The sequence below is a fragment of the Pinus tabuliformis genome, chromosome 1_2 (genome assembly GCF_031772625.1).
Source record: "Pinus tabuliformis cultivar Carrire ecotype Pingquan chromosome 1_2, CPIR1, whole genome shotgun sequence".
NCBI classification, from domain to species: domain Eukaryota; kingdom Viridiplantae; phylum Streptophyta; class Pinopsida; order Pinales; family Pinaceae; genus Pinus; species Pinus tabuliformis.
The window spans coordinates 442,599,343-442,617,555 of record NC_142298.1 but is presented as its reverse complement, the minus strand read 5'-3'; the positions used below and the strand labels follow the sequence as shown (position 1 = coordinate 442,617,555).

The window sequence follows — 18,213 nt, the reverse complement described above, 5'->3', positions numbered from 1 at the left end:
AACAAAATTTCATGAGATATATAAAATAACTGAATAAAATTTAGTAAACAAAATTTCATTCAAAGTTTGAAGATAAAGAGAAATCACTTACATTATACCTTTGAGAAAGATTATGAGATATAGAAAATTACTAAATTAAAATTAGTAAACAATATTTAATTCAAAGTTTGAAGATAAAGAGAAATCACTTACATTATACCAACCTATAATTAGTTAATAAAAACAAAGTGAGACTTTAAATATGTCCTTGGGTCAAGAATGTTAAAGTATGTTAGGAAGGTTAAAAAAAATTAAAAAAAAAAAAAAAAATTAACAAATGCAAGCAAATGTTTATACTTTTCTTTTAACATGGTCAACAATCTTAGTACCTGGAAGTGTTCCATAACTCGATTTTAGCAGAGCATGGAGTTTTGATCTGTTGTATTAATTATATTTTGGATATTTTTAGTGTCCTATGAATATTTATGACATAATCTCTCCTAAGATCAAATCTTATTCTTTATCAACAAATCTGAAACTATCTCCTTCCTCTGGAGAGAGCTTCTAGGGCAACTTTTCAGAATTTGAGATATCTAATCTGCACAAATATTTTAAAAATTTGGTCATCTATGTATCGGTGAAAATGGGCGGTCTATACAATAGTTTCCGGCATGGAATTATTTTATTAAAATATATAATATTTCAAAATATTCTAAGAATTTGGAATTCGTAAACACAGTGTTTAGTAAATACAAAATAAGAATTTATTTTTCTAAATATATAATATTTCAAAATATGTGAGGAATTTGAAATCCAATTAAATTCATAAACTCATTTCTAGGTAAATACAAAATAGCTTTGCAACTTACACTAGCTTTGCAACTTACACTGTTAAATTAAATTAAATTTATTAATCATTTAATTTTTTTTAAGGATTAAATTAAATAAATACAAACACATATTAATACATTTTGATTCATGGATTTGGAACTAACACGAAAAGAGGGTAGATAATTAAGAAGATATGTTTCATCCTTTGAGCGATTTTCACTTTCTTCAACTTGGAATTTTGTACATTTGAAAATTCATTCAAAATCTTCCAGAACTTTCTTTGCTAAATTAAATTCAGCTTGGACGTCCAGAGTTGGAAAGAGGTTGATTCCTCCCAGGCTATACAGTACCCCATCTGAAAAGGCTCCGAGATGAAATCGATGGGTTACTGGTAGAGATGTCCATGAAAAGTTGGGACTTCTCGTAGCATTTGCCAAACTCCAGAAGGCGAGGAATTGCCTTTGTGTTTGTTTCCAAGGAAACATCATATCTATAACAAAGCATGATTTTAATTGTATCTGTGGTGAGCAGATTGCACATGACATGAAAATAAATGTATAAGCGAAGGAATGGTATGTTTTTTTGGAAACTCATTTTCATGGAAATCGTTTATATAATATAAAAATCTAATATATAATTTCATAATAAATCATGTATAACTGTTATATATATCATTTTTTTAATAATACAAGTACCTTTCATCAAATGTTGTGGTGGCAATCTCCACTTCCTTTGTGAGAACATCGACAATATCTTTTTCAATTACCAGATTTTGTTTCATGTCTCCAGTGACAGGGACCAGTATTTTCAGCATGAATTACTGGAATTCATTGCCATGATTTTCACGCAACGAGTTGAATAGCTCAGTGTTCAATGACCATATCTTTTTCAATTCCCAAATTTTGTTTCATGTCTCCAGTGATAGGGACCAATGTTTTCAGCATGAATTCCTGGAATTCATTGCCATGAATTTCAGGCAACCAGTTAAATAACTCTGTTCGTAACTTAATTTTCAAATCATTAGAGATGAACTTAACGTCCCATAAGTCTGCATTATTAACATGTCAAAATAGATTTCTCTACGCATTGAATTGTAAGTGGTGGTACTGGGAATATGCCCACACCGCATCATGGTTTCAAAAACCATGGCCGCTTCATCGGCTCTATTCTGGAGACAAAGGGCATGAACTGCAGTGCCGAAAAAGCTCTTATCTGGAAATCAATTTCTGCTCTTCATGACATGCAGAAAATTCAATGCCTCATCGACTTGGCCTAACTTGAAAATTAAGTAACATACTAGTTACCAATGTGGTAGTCTTTGGTTCCTTGATTCCTGACTCTATGTCGTGTGACAAGGAAAGCCTCACCGTATTGGTCTTTAAATTATTATCTAATTTAGACATAAGGATGACCACTGGAAGCCAATTTTGCTTCATTATGGCCATTTGTTCTTGATACATTTCCAGCAGCATATGGCCCCACTCGCTGAAACACCACAAATGACACCTTCAATGTAATTATCTTTATACTAGCACCACAGAATACAATCAACAGAAGATAAAAGTCATGAAGATAGAAATCATGAAGACATATAATCAGTGCATGGATTGATAAAAGGATACCACTTATTCATACCGAAATGTCCACAACCCATACACCAACACAAGCTTGATTGTATGAACAACCAAGAAGCTTTCCTTCATGTATGTTGAGGTCAGCCAATTTAGACTAACCAACATCGATTGCATCATAGCATTTTAAAGGTTCCCAGGAAAACACTTGCTATCCAATGCAAGATATTTTACAAATGGCCCTTATAAGAGGATTAAAAGAATTGCCACCCCAAACATTTTAATACTAGCATAGATAAAATGCATTGCACCAAAAGAGGCCCCCACCTTCAAACTTTCATGCAATCCAGTTAACAGATTCCTTCCATCCGGATTGAAAATCAATGCACGGACTCCAATTGTCTGAAATACAAACACACAACCATTCATGGTAAACATGCAGTAGATATGTAAACTATAAAGCATACCTACATTGAAAGATCATTTGCCAAAAATAAAAACATGTATACACAATGAATTGGCAGTGTTGAACTTAAATCTTGGCTTGGTCTCGTAGCTTTGGGTGTCTACAGGTAAATGTTGTGAATGCTCTACTATTTCTCTTGTCTCCTTCTAGAAGATAACCTCTTTTCTTTTCTTCCTGCACTTCTCCCTTAGGCAGAAAACTTGTTCGCCAACTGCCCCACTCTCAACTTACCCCGGAAAATATATCATATAATAATGTTCTTATCAAGATTCCCAGTAAAATTAAATAGAGTAGACTAAAAACTGCCCATGGAAAAATCATTATGAGCCCAAATGTAATAGATTTATAACTCCAAAGATATATTATGATACAAAATTTTAGGTAAGTGCATTATTTTGATAACTGCACTAAGATACAAAAAGAGAAATACTGTACTATGATCTAGCATCAACAGATGACAGCACACAAAATACTGCATACTATCAACAGGAATAGTCAAATGTACTATTATATGCCACTATTCCACTAAAAAACAAATTAAAAATGGTAATCTTAAATATTAAATCCTTAAGCCGATAAAACAAAAAAAAACCTGGAAAACCACCTGCACTCATTTTAAAATCAGATTCCATCTGCTTGGCTAAACGAGTGATAAGGCAATTGCAAAAATATTCCATAAATCATGAAACGAGCATTGACAAGAAACAAATCATCTATGAAACTAGGAAGTGTCCGGGGTTTCCCCAAAGGTTTTCCATGGAAGTGTCTGGGGTTCCCCCATAAGGTTTTTCATGGAAAAAAAATGTCTCGTGTCAAATGACAACAAAAATACGTCAATGGGACTAAAAGGTAACAATCATACAAGGTATTGTGTAAAAGTGCAAAAGCAAGATAATCCCTACTAACAATTCTCGCTTAGAAAATATTAGGCAGGCTTATGTACTAAAGCGAAAAGACACAACTTCAATATTAGGTAATAAAGAAACTACACACATTAGCACAATTGTCATCTTGGTCAAATTTAAGAATTTTCTCTTTCTTAAAGGGCTAATGTTAAGTTGAAGGGTAAATGGGGGATCAAGGTATAATGGTGTTTCTTATTCAATGTAAGAACATTAACAAAAACATGCATTTGAATTTTTTCCAGAGAAACCAGAGAAATTATTTTTTTTTACAAAAATTGTATTCAAGGTTATGTTGAGGAAACATTTTAATTGATATGCAAATGTCCCTTTATATTAAACATAAACTAACCTAATATTTATTTATTATATTCTAAATACACAAGAAAAGGCACTCATGCCTGCCAAGTGCTTAATGTTGCAGTATATGTCAAGCACCAGGATTAATGCAAGTGGAATACAAGAGGACAGGAAAACATAGTAGAATGAAATGGGGGAAAAGAAAAATAGAGAGAGAGAAGGCAGAACAATATGATGAGAAGAAAATAGGAGATAACGGTTGTAAAAAGTTCAAGTACTTCACATAAATCTTTCAAAATTCAACTTTTTGCAGAACTTGACAAGTAAAATATACACTTTTTTCTCCAAACAAATTTAAAAATTTTGAACTATAGAGATAAGCATTCTGTACATTCATATTTCAGGGGAGAAATACGTCATTGCTTTAAGCAAGGTCAAATATTATTCATAATATCAGTGCAAATAGGAGATAACAGTTGTAAAAAGTTCAAGTACTTCCCATAAATCTTCAAAATTCAACTTTTTGCAGAACTTGACAAGTAAAATATACATTTTTTTCTCCAAACAAATTTAAAAATGATGTATTGCTCTGTTATGGAGACAAAGGGCATGAACTGTAGTTCTGAAAAATCTCTTATCTGGGAAGCAATTTCTGCTCCTCATTACCTACAGAAACTTCAATGCCTCATCGACTTGGCCTAACTTGCAAATTAAGTAACATACTAGTTACCGATGTGGTAGTCTTTGGTTCCTTGATTCCTGACTCTGTGCTGTGTGACAAGGAAAGCCTCACCATATTTGTCTTTAAATTATTATCTAATTGCTAGACAGATGGATGACCACTGGAAGCAATTTTGCTTCATTATGGCCATTTGTTCTTGATACATTTCCAGCAACATATGGCCCCACCCGCTGGAACACCACAAATGACGCCTTCAATGTAATTATCTTTATAGTAGCACCACAGAATACTATCAACAGAAGATAAAAGTCATGAAGACATATAATCAATGCATGGATTGATAAAAGGATACCACTAATTCATACCGAAATGTCCACAACCCATACACCAACACAACTTTGATTGTATGAACAACCAAGAAGCTTTCTTTGGTGAAAATTTGATTATCTCTTACAATATGCCAAAGAAATATGTTACATGCACAACCTTGAAATGAAACTGAGGTTACCCCAATGGAAGTCCTTATGCCACACCTTGCAATGCAAACTGCATGCAGGACACACTCTAAAACCATTAAGCCTGATGAATCAATAAACAAATCTGTAACATTTTTTACTTGGTAGCAAAAGCCCAAATTGATTAACTTCCTCCACTTACAAATCTGATCTCGTAATCTTGTTCATCAACATTATGAACTATTGAACGCTTGACAATTTTTCCAACTCCTAGTGCTGATAATATCTGGCCTTGAAGAGTTTAATCAAAATGATGTCCATGCATACCTCAGGAATCGACACCCTGCCAAAATGCATCCCAGTTTCTCCCATAAATGTCCATGTTGGTAATATCAACAAAATAACCCGCTAACACCTAGTTCACCTTGCCGCTGCTCCTTTCTCCACTGCTCTTCTAAAGGATCTGGACTCCTCATAATCCTCTGCATTCTCATAAAACCAAAAGCATATCTGATTAGCCATGTAGTTACACAGTGTTCATGATCTACATATTGATCCAATAACAATTTCCATAATAATGCTAACAAATGACACAACCATTAAAAATTAAAGCCTTGTACCTATCATGATCATGTCGAGCTGGATATGTTGGCATAAACTCTTGATTTTGGCAGTGGAACCTCCCTAAACCATTCATGCCTGAGGGCTTCTTCTGCTGTTATTCGCTGCACTTCATTGAACCACAATCAGTTTCAAACAGCATAATACCAAACACTATTTAGTATTTATAACTAAGATCCCCAAAATCAGTTAAGCAAATCAAAATAGAATAGAAAACAACTTAGGGTTAACTGAGAATTCTTACAAAGAATTTATATGGCAGTGAACTAATGCTGGCCCCATTTGTCTGCAAAAAATGTGGTAGAACACGAAATTGGAAGACAAGGTAGCAAATGCTCTGCCATGGAGACACAAAAGGTTTTCTGATTTCGTGCGATGAGTAGCAAACCCTCCGTCATGGAAGAAGGAGACGATGGGCAACAACTTTGCAGTTTCGACATGAATGAAGAGAGGAATCTGCACTCCTGTCGGGGCATCAAGGAGAAATAGAACACTATTAAACACATATCCAATACCAATCGTAGAGGGTATAGGGCTCTGCCTTTCCGCTCCTGTGGTCAAGCACCTGGAAGTAGAGCTGAACAAGAGCGATCCAGGTAATGCCGAGAAGGGCTAGGTTCATCTGAGCGTGCGAGTATATTTTGTAACTAAATTTTTAACTAACTTAACACTGGTCGAATGAATTGGATGGCTCAAATTATTTTAATCGTCTAACACTGAAATCAAGGGCCCACTAATGTACACGTACATTGAGAGGAGAGTTGATTTTAGAGGGGAACGCCTTACAGCGTAATTATTGATAAATAAATCAAAATTTTGTAAGGCTTATTGTTATTATTATTACTAGCAATTACACTAGATGTTGCAAAAGAAACGGCAATAGCATATAACACTAATTAATGCTTCTTTGACAATGGTTGAAATATTGAAAAATATCAAAAAAACGAAGTCCATACTACAATGAGATATTATTTTATTTTTGTTAATATAATATTATAATTAAAAAAATTTCCCACCTAATATATTTATAATTTTATTTAAGTTCCAATTTAAGATATAAAAATTTTGGGTATTGAAAATAAAATAAAATTACTATTATTCTCCTTACTTAAACTTAATTTGCATATACAATTAGATTTAAAAAATTGTTTCAATAATTATTAACCAATAAAGTCAAACTTTATAATCTTGACGTACCAACATATTTCCTCACTTCAATAAAAACTTCTATTCCCTCACATAAAAAAACTCATATAAGGATTATATGAAATTTACATACTTAGGGAGACTCCACTTGCCCTTGCCGTGGCCTTCCAAAAGAAATAAATGAGGCGCATGCATGGTAATTTTGAAATCGTGAAATTATTTAAATATATTTTATTTTATTTTATTTGAAGTTCCAAATTTATTTTATTTTATTTGAAGTTCATAAATTTAGATTAATAATACATATAATTAATTTTTTAAAATTTTAATAATAAGTAAATAGATGTAAATTTATAACAAATCAAATATCATATATATAGTTAAAAAGATATTATTATTATCTTACTTAAATTTAATTTTGTATTTACTATTAACTTTAAATCTTAATAAAATCAAATTTTATAATTTTGTCTTATTAACATTTTTCTCCACTTCAGTAAAAACTTGTATTCCTCGTATAAAGATTATATAACTAATGATAAATAAATTTAGACTAATGATAAATATAACAAACTTTCTAAAACTTTTTAATAATAAGTAAATGTAAATTTATAACTAATCAAATACCATTTATATGGTTAAAAACATATTACTATTCTCCTTAATTAAACTCAATTTTGTATATATATAATTAAAAAAATATTATTATTATCTTATTTAAATTTAATTTTGTATTTTTTATTAACTTTAAATCTTAATAAAATCAAATTTTATAATTTTGTCCCATTAACATTTTTCTCCACTTCAGTAAAAACTTTTATTCCTCATATAAAGATTATATAATTAATGATAAATAAATTTAAACTAATAATAAATATAACTAACTTTCTAAAACTTTTTAATAATAAGTAAATGTAAATTTATAACTAATCAAATACCATTTACATGGTTAAAAACATCTTACTATTCTCCTTAATTAAACTCAATTTTGTATGTACTATTAAATTTAAAAGAACTTTGAATATTTATTATCCCCTGAAAATCAAACTCCATAAACTTGAGCTGCCAACATATTTCCTCACTTCAATAAATAAAATTATTCTTCACTTTAAAAAGAACTCACATAAAGATTATATGAAAGTTGCTTATATATGGAGACTCCACTTGCCATGACCTTCCAAAAGAATGAAATCATGCATACATTTGGTAATTTTGAAATTATGAAAACATTTAAATATATTTATTGTTTTATTTGAAGTTCCAATTTTTTTCTAGCCATAATTATTTTAATATACAAAAAAATCTTATGATTAAAAATAAATTTAGATTAATGATAATTTATAAATATAACTATTTTTCCAAAAATTTTAATAATAAGTAAATAGATGTAAATTTATAACTAATTAAATGTCATTTATATGGTAAAAACTAGCGTAGATCCATCTTAACCCCAGATCTATCAAGTGCCGAGAGGGATCAAATCTCTCCAGGTGAAAACCTCTTTTTTTAGTGCAAAAGCAAAGGTTTGCACCTCGAGAGATTTGATCCCCCTCGACGCTTGATAGATCTGGAGTTAAGATGGATCTAGGCTGGTTTCAAGACACTCAAGAACCAATCCAATACTTTAGACAACTTTCCCTTGGGTCCCACTGAATTTTTGGACAACTTAAGACTTAGTGGCTCTCATGCTATATACATGATAATGTTCACAAACCCAAAGTCGCTCTCATAGGTTTGCTTGCGAGCGACCAGAGACTAATTTGTTAGTGCCATGCCAATGATCCTAGGATTTGAGCCACCTTTTCAGGCCAAGAGCCTAGGTCACTACCCAGAAGTTCTTGATACCTTCAAAACAGTAAAATAACATGGAAATGACAATGCTAAAGAAAATACTTATTTGAGACTTTGACTGCACCCCTACTAGACATGACAAACATTTTCTCAAACACTTTGTAAATATGTAACCTACAAGTGTAAATAACAAATTTGAGCATAGGGGTCTCATACTTATTTGAGATTCGCTATGAAGCATTATTTCCTTTTCACATTAGTTGTCACTTCATCCATTAGGTCATAGATACATTGTTCTTTCACATAAAAGTAGAAACATGATGAGATCCATACATAATTGGTGTCATAAAACATATAAATAACCAACATAATAGAGACATAAATATCAACGAAATCACAGCCATATACACCACATATAATCCATCATAATACTCATAAAAATAATACAAGAAACAACCTTTCATTAATGATGCAAAATCCAAACCTGGGATGGGAATTCCATGTTCCACCTGACCGTAGAGTAGCTGAGTCAAATCTCTCTCCATCCAATCACCCCCGTGCCATATTCCAAGCATGAATATGGGATTTCTTAGAACACATCAATAAAAAACCATCTATGGCTTCTAGATGCCACCCACCTCAACCCATCAAACAATGATTCCACCTCACGGTCGGACATCACCAAAACCATCATCTGATCGGTCTCTATCCCAGCCTTCTAGGGATCAAGAGCATTTGTTCCAACTTGTCTCCCATGACTAGTAACTCAACTCATGTCTGTTGCCGGGCTCCAGAGCGTTTGCCCAACCAAGGCTCCAGGACTAGTAACTCAACCCACAACTGTTGTGGGGCTTCCAGAGCATTTGTCCAACCAAGGCTTCGAGGACTAGTAACTCAACCCACCAAGGGCTTCCAAAGAATTTGTCCAACCAAGGAATATAGGACTAATAACTCAACCCAAGTTGTTACAGGGCTTCGAGAGCGTTTGTCCAACCAAGGCTACAGGACTAGTAACTCAACCCAAGCCATTACAAGGCTTTCAGAGCGTTTTTCCAACCAAGACTTTCAGGAACTAATAGTTCAACCCAAGCTAAGGAAACATGAGAACCAACCAAAAAAAATAAGGAAATAAACCCAGAATCTCCATGGCTGTCTAGGAAATGGCAAGGCTAGGAAAATCCACTGTCAATCCAGGCAATCCTCCATGCCAGTGATAGATCATAACCAAGAAACCACGTCCATGTGCCATTCATGCCAAAACTAGTGAGGAGAACATACATGCAACTCGGTACCTGCAAGCAAAACTATTGTAGCTGTTAATCTGAATGCCTTCTTGCACTTTCTTGCTCTTCCTTTGCCTTTTTATTCCAAAAATACCAGTATGCCACACCCTCCAAGAGTGCTCCAAGAAAACTCCAAGTATCCAAGAGTATGAGAGAGAGAAAATAGAAGAGAGCTCCACCAAAACCTGTCAAACGCTTACCCACTGAGCCTCATAAGCCTTTTTATCAATGAGGCCTCTATTTTCTTCATTTTCCATTATTTTCCTTCAGTTTCCTCCTCACATGCAACCTATGACCTTTCACCTCCTTTTTCTCTTAATTTCCATTATTTTCATAAATAAATGCCAATTAATGTCTCATGTCTTTCCAAAACCTTAGCCATTGTCTTTGCCAATTTTCTTAACCATAATGAACTGAATCAACACCCACTAGGATGTTTCAACATGGAATATATGTCCCATCACTCTGGCCATATATATTTTTACATGGAATTTTCATCAGGGTTGTTATAGTTGGGTAAGGTGTGTCGAATTTGGTCAGCGTTGAACAAGTGTGTCACGATTTGTGACGAAAGCTATTTTGGGGTTTCTGGTAGTGTGGATAGAGGCAGCAAAGTGCTACACGATTGTGGCACGATATTGAGAATTTGGCTAAGTGTACAAGCTAATTCAGTTAGTTTCACGACTTGCTGTAACTTGTACTTTGTATAATATTGAAGATTTTATATAACAGTTGGGCAGAGTTTACGGGAGTTGCCCCTCCCAAGTATAAATGTGTTATATTTGTCTTGATGTGATTTTCGCTGCATATTGATAAAAGATAATTGAAGAAGATAAATTAATTCTATTGCATTATTGTGAACACTTGTTTGGAAAATTGACTAAGTCTTTAAGTAGGCGTAGACCATGTATTCTAGTATTGATGAAAAGAAAGAGTATGACAATGCCGCATCTGCCTATTTGTGGTTAGAAAACTACCACCAAGATATAAACGTGACAATATCTATCATGAATATAAATTATAATTAATATTTGAATTAATCTTAATTTTAAAATTAAATTATTATTAATATGCCGTAAAAAAATTATATTAAAAATTAAAAATATAGTAATTCTAAAAATGCAACATCAATATTTTTTATATAAAAATATAAAAAATTATTAAATATTTAAATAAATAAATTATATTTAAAAAGAACTCTAAATGGATTTTGTAAATAAATTAATAATGTCTGTATTAGTGGCCAGAGTTGATTGAAACTACCTCGATTGGACACTTCAAGCGTTTATATCCAACTTGATAACAACGGAAAAGTATTTTGAGTATCTCATCACGCATGCTATGTTTATTTTTCATCAAATACTTTAAATAAAGATGAAATGATACTTTATATTTCAAGTGAGTAGATGTTACTTCATAGACATATTATTTAATATTTCAAAAGAGAAAATGCATACGCCAATGAGAGTTTCGTTAACGCTTAAGAAAAGGATCCTATAGTGTGTGATCTCATTACATATCGTTGGTCCACATTTCGTTTATATGTCGAGAGGTAATGTCTTTGTCTATTATTTAATAACTTGTTTTTATAGTTGTCGACTTTTCTATGATGACACATTTTAATGATATAATATATATATATGACGCATAATATTATATAGTATTTCATAAATATTTAGAGTGGATAGGTGTACGGTTTATTAAAGGGTATTGTATAAAAAAATAGTTTTTTTTAATAATTTAATTTTAAATATGATAAAATATTTTAGGTAAATGAGTGAATGAAAAGTTCAATTTTAAATTTTAAATTTTAAATTTTCAAAATATTTATTTTCCAAAATTTTATAAATTTTATTTAACAATTTCAAAAGTAATTAAGAATTAAATTTTTCAACTTAAAAACCAAAACAATATAACCCTACTTTAAATAAATATAAAAATGAAAATTATTGCAATGACCTTCTTATCTCAATAAAAGAAAAAAAGATAAGTCCATATTTGTAATGATAATGATAATGATAATGGTTAACGTCCACTGAGATCAAATTGGTCTATTGGACCTATAATTTTCTTAGTTCTTAATTGGTTGGCTCCTCGTATTTCTTGGCGAGATTGGTGTTGTAGCTTTCTTTCTTTTTTTCTACGGTCTTCCAACCTCCTTTCTCTTGCATCTCCATCTCTTCTGGTTCTTGGGACATTGGTGTCTTCGCTTTGCAATCTATTGTGTTCGTCCTTTTGAAGATAGTCGAAGAAGAAGTTTGGTCTAGGAGATTTGCTTTGCTGTTAAATGAAGATTTATTTTGTGCGGTATTCGAATCCTCATAACTGTTGATGCTTGAGGGGTCGTCGAGTTCACTTTTTTTTGTTGGGCGGGGTTTTCGCTCGCTTGTCTTGAGAGTTGTTTATTTCTTGCCCGATTTCTGGTGATTCAGAGTTTTCTCTAGAGTATTCTTCTTTGATGACAGTGTAGTGTTCTTTTTGTGCTCCTTCCACCATGTAGATCTGTGGTGGTTTTTTCTCGCAGAATTTTTCTGGGAGGCTTTTGGGCAATTTTTCACTAGATGACTTGTCTCAAAGCAGGATCAACATCTGAAGAGGACACTTTCATAATTGAGTTTGGTTCCGCACATAGTCTTTACTTGTTAGGTTTATTTCCGCTGGGAATCCAGCGCTGAAGACCATTTCCATACAGATGCGTGCATAGGTGGTTCGGGCATATTCTTCTGTTTCTGGGCACCTGCAGTAAAATTTCCCAATTGCATTTCCAATGGCTTTTAGCGATGAGAGATTCCAGAGATGCAAGGGTAGGCTTGGAAATCTCAGCAGTGAGGTTATGGCTGCTATTGAGGGATCGAATGATGGGTTCCATGGCTTCATGAATAGGCCCGAGTTTTCCCAAAACTAAGGGTTGGAATCTAGAATATATTGTGTGCTTTCAGGATTTTCAAAATCTACTATAAAGAAACCCCTAACATAGGGGTAGATATTAATTTCATCAGAAATGACAAGCTTCCATGCCTTCGAGATCCAATTGTGGAGAGCTGTTAACCGCAGCAAAAAACCACTGAAGTAGCAGATTAGAGCACTTTCAGAAAACTTCAAAGCCTCATCAAGTGAGGCCTAGACCACCTGGACAATGAGCTTTGGGGTTTCACTGACGATATGGGCAAGAGCTTTCCCTCTAGAAACAGACGAAATTGAGCCGGCAACTATTTTCGCGAAGGTGGGAGCCATATTTTACTTGCCTGTAGAACCCACCCGCTGAGAAATAAGGCAGAAGATTAGATCTAGATCTAGCAGCAAAAGATTGAACATGGGGTTAGTCTATGAAATAGAAGATTAGATCTAGAACCCAGTCGGAGACAAATAAGGCAGAAGATTAGATCTAGATCTAGCCGCAAAAGATTACATGTAAAACCCAACCACAGAGTCTCAGTAAGCCTTTTAATCCTAGCATTGATAAGAGAGGAAAAAACATGCCACTGGGCACATTGCCTTCATTCCAAATCACAGATGTTTGATCCAAAGCAGTGCCGCAGGTTCTGTTAAAAATTGCCGCAGAGAGAAAACATAACATACACCACAATAAAAAAAACACCAGTGAAAACCAAATTTTGATCACAGTATTAAAGAGGAGATAACATGCTTCAATCCAACCACTGTAAAATTAGCCGAACCTCCCCTACGATCCCATTGTCATAATCCTCGGATTTGAGCTGGAGCTAGACTGCATACCGCCGAGAGCGGAAAAGCACGAATAACTTCAATGTACTTTTTAAGAGTAAACTTCATAATCCTTTTTCTTTAATTAATAATATCTACCCGAAGGAATTTCTATCGTTTAATTAAGAAACCAATGTAGCATGAAAAGTGCCTTTGTTTTCCTAGCTATTCCGGATTGAGATTTGATGTTGCAGCACCTATTTGAATGAATATGCATGATTTATGTTTTAGATTTGTTGGTGCAACACTGATATGAATATAAGTGTTATCATGCAATAAATTAATCTGAAACGAAATAAACATAATTTTCATTAATCTATAATTTTCATCATTACATCAAGTGATTTCTATGCAAAGCTTATTTGAATCCATGGATTTGACCGTGTATCAGTGTTGGCTGCAATCGTATATATGCTCATCGTCATTCCGCCCATCCACTGTTATCATCATCACATGGACTACAATTTTCTAGAGCAACGTCACTGATCTGATTTCCAGTCGGAGGGAAGCACAGCCTTTCTCGCCCACAACCATTTCCCATCGTACCCGCTGCTTACCACGAAACGAAACTGGAGAGCACCTCCTGGTGGCTTCTGTATCTCCCACACTGCGCCATGGTTGCGTGTCATGTAATGCCAGCCAGGCGTGTAAAAATTCCAATTAACAGCCCAAGATTATCAATACCAAATATTTCACATTCACAACTTAATATGTTGTTTAAGATGACATACCTTGACTAACAGCGGAAGATGTAATGGCTGCCATCTTCTGTCTTCTGTCTTCTGTCTTCTTCTCAGAATTCGGTTTCTCTCCTCTTGCCCTCACTTCCTTTATGTGCTTCTTGATGGAGAAGAATGCAACTCTTGTGTGGGAGAGAGAGGACCCAATCCTTTATATATTATTTAACTCTAATCTGGTACGTCCATCATATACCAATTCAACGCTTAAGATCTAATGCTTTAGATTAGAAACTGCTTTAGTGCTTTAATGCTTTTAACGCTTTTAACGCTTTAATGCTTTAATCGGGTCACATTAAGATTTAGAAACTGCAGATTTCTAACATTCTCCCACTTGACCCGATTATTCATAATATTAAGTGTTGAACATCATACTATGATAAATTGCTGAGAGTTATGGCGGTTGTGCACTATTAATTCAATGCATTCCCTTCCATATACTACAATACCAGCAATCCATCAATTCATACTCATAATTTATATAAAACATCATAATGGTCCACATAATGTCTTATATCATAATGATTAAACATAATATCTTTATAAGACTCTTTCTTGTTTAAAATTACATAAAATACGTACTACTTCATTAAAACAAGAGACACATAATTGTATATCAGAAACACATAAAAGAGCTCAGAATGTCACACATCAATTATTATTAATACAACCAAGACCCATTCTTTGAACATGTTCCTTAAATTGTCTTGGTTGTAACCCTTTCGTCAAAGGGTCTGCAACCATAAGTTCTGTCCTGATGTGCATGATTGACACTCTTTGTTTCCGAACCTCATCTTTCACAACAAGATACTTCAGATCTATGTGTTTGGCACCTTTAGAGTACTTGTCGTTCTTTGAGAAAAATACTGCTGCAGAGTTATCACAATAGATTTTCAGCGGCTTGCTAATGGTGTCGACAACCGCAAGTCCTGAAATAAAGTTCCGCAACCATAATGCATGAATTGTGGCTTCAAAACATGCCACAAATTCTGCCTCCATAGTGGATGAAGCAATGATAGTCTGTTTCGCACTTTTCCATGATATGGCACCTTGAGCAAACATAAACAGGTAACCAAAAGTCGATTTTCTAGTATCGATGCATCCAGCAAAATCTGAATCGCTATATCCAATCACCTCTGATTCATTGGATCTTCTATACATGAGCATGTAATCTTTCGTGCCTTGTAAGTACCTCAAAACTTTCTTTGCAGCTTGCCAATGTTCCCTTCCTGGATTACTTTGATACCTCCCTAACATACCGACTGCAAAGCTAATATCCGGTCTAGTACAGGTTTGAGCATACATTAGGCTACCAACAACAGATGCATATGGAATTGATTCCATTTCCTTTCGTTCAACATCATTCTTGGGACATTGCATGAGATTGAATTTATCACCTTTCTGTACAGGAACTATTCCAGGTGAACACTTACTCATTCCAAATCTCTCTAGAATCCTTTCGACATATCCTTTCTGAGACAATCCCAATATTCCTTGTGATCGATCACGGAATATTTCTATTCCAATCACATAGGATGCCTCTCCCATATCTTTCATTTCAAAGTTCGTTGAGAGAAATTCCTTAGTCTCATGCAATATACTTAAATTATTTGCAGCAAGCAAGATGTCATCAACATAAAGGACCAGAAAAATAAACTTGCTCCCACTGATCTTTTGGTATATACAGTGATCAACCGTATTTTCCTTAAAACCAAAAGATGTAATAATGGTATTGAACTTAATATACCATTGTCGGGATGCTTGTTTAAGCCCATATATTGACTTCTTAAGTTTACACACCAATTGTTCTTTACCTTCTACAGAAAAACCCTCAGGTTGATCCATATAAACATCCTCATCAAGATCTCCATTCGGAAAGGCTGTTTTCACATCCATTCGATGTAACTCCAAATCATAATGAGCTACTAATTCCATTATTATTCTTAGTGAGTCCTTTTTCGAAACAGGAGAAAATGTCTCCTTGTAATCAACACCATCTTTCTGAGTGTAACCCTTAGCAACAAGTCTAGCTTTATACCGTTCGATATTACCACTAGAGTCGTGTTTGGTTTTAAAAACCCATTTGCATCCGACTCTTTTACAGCCATGTGGTAACTCAACGAGATCCCAAACTTCATTATGTTGCATGGATTTCATTTCTTCTTTCATGGCATTAATCCATTCCTTTGACTCTTTACTTTCTACAGCATGTGAAAACGAAACTGGATCCTTATTAATTCCAATATGATAATCTGATTCTTGCATATAAACCACATAATCATCAGAAATAGCTGACCTACGATTTCTTTGAGGTCTTCTTAATGCTACTTGTTGTGGTTCATGCATATCAGTATTATGTAAGTCATTTCCTTCAGGAAGTACTTCTTCATTTATATGTTGTTCATTATCATCATGCTGTTATACAACAACTGGAACAACATTTGGAGTAATAGTAGATGGAGGAACTATTCTAGGCAATGTAACATTTACCCTTGTTTCCTTTATTTCTACTATTTCTCTTCTAGTACTCCCACTGACTTCACCATTCTCAATGAATCTTGCATTACCAGTTTCTATAATTCTTGGACTATGATTAGGACAGTAAAACACATACCCTTTAGATTTCTCAGGGTAACCTAAAAAATACCCACTGATCGTTCGAGAATCTAATTTCTTTTCATGTGGATTATAAATTCTCGCTTCCGCTGGACAACCCCAAACATGCAGGTGTCTTAAGCTAGGTTTCCTGTTAGTCCATAACTCAAAAGGAGTCTTTTGAACAGCTTTACTAGGAACCCTATTCAACAAATAATTAGCGGTTTTGAGAGCATACGACCACAAATTCTTAGGTAGTGTAGAATCTGACATCATACTCCTAATCATATCCATTAACGTCCTATTGCGCCTTTCTGCTACACCATTTTGTTGTGGTGTACCTGGCATTGTGTATTGCGCACATATGCCATGACTTTCGAGGAATTTTGCAAATGGACCTGGACACTGGCCTGACCATAATATTCACCACCTCTATTAGACCTTATGATTTTCACCTTTTTATCTAATTGCCTCTCAACTTCCTTTACAAACGTCTCAAGGACATTCCCAGATTGAGATTTTTCATGAAGCAAATAGACATAACCATAACGGGAAAAATCGTCAATGAAAGTGATGAAATATTTTTCTCCATTAAAGGCTGAAGTGTCCATAGGTCCGCAAATATCAGTGTGTATTATTTCAAGAAGCTGGCTGCTTCTGGTGGCTCCTTTCTTATTATGTTTGGTTTGTTTACCTTTAATACAATCCACACATAATTCTAGATCACTAAAGTCCAAATTTGACAAAATTTCATTACTTACTAATCTCATCATTCTTTCTTTGGATATATGACCTAGTCGTTTATGCCACAAGAAAGCAGAATTTTCATTCAACCTGCTACGTTTACATCCAACATTATTTACTACTTTCAACAAGGAATTCACATAAGTGTCATTCAGTTTCAATTTATATAAACCATCAATTAGAATACCAGAACCAACATTATCAGTATTCTTATATAAATCAAAACAGCCAGATCCAAACATACATCTAAAACCAGAATTATCCAACTTACTTATGGAAATAAGGTTTCTAGATAATGAAGGTACATAAAGGGTACTGTATAAGTCTAATACATATTCACTTTCTAGAATTAGACGATAAGTCCCAATGCATTCAATTGAAGATTTC

At 33.9% G+C, this 18,213-nt stretch overlaps 1 pseudogene; it reads right to left on the bottom strand.

The window, feature by feature from the left end:
- Nucleotides 1-14,171: 14,171 nt before the first annotated feature.
- LOC149206255 (expansin-like A2) overlaps nucleotides 14,172-18,213 on the bottom strand; it is a 150,364-nt pseudogene continuing 146,322 nt past the window's right edge.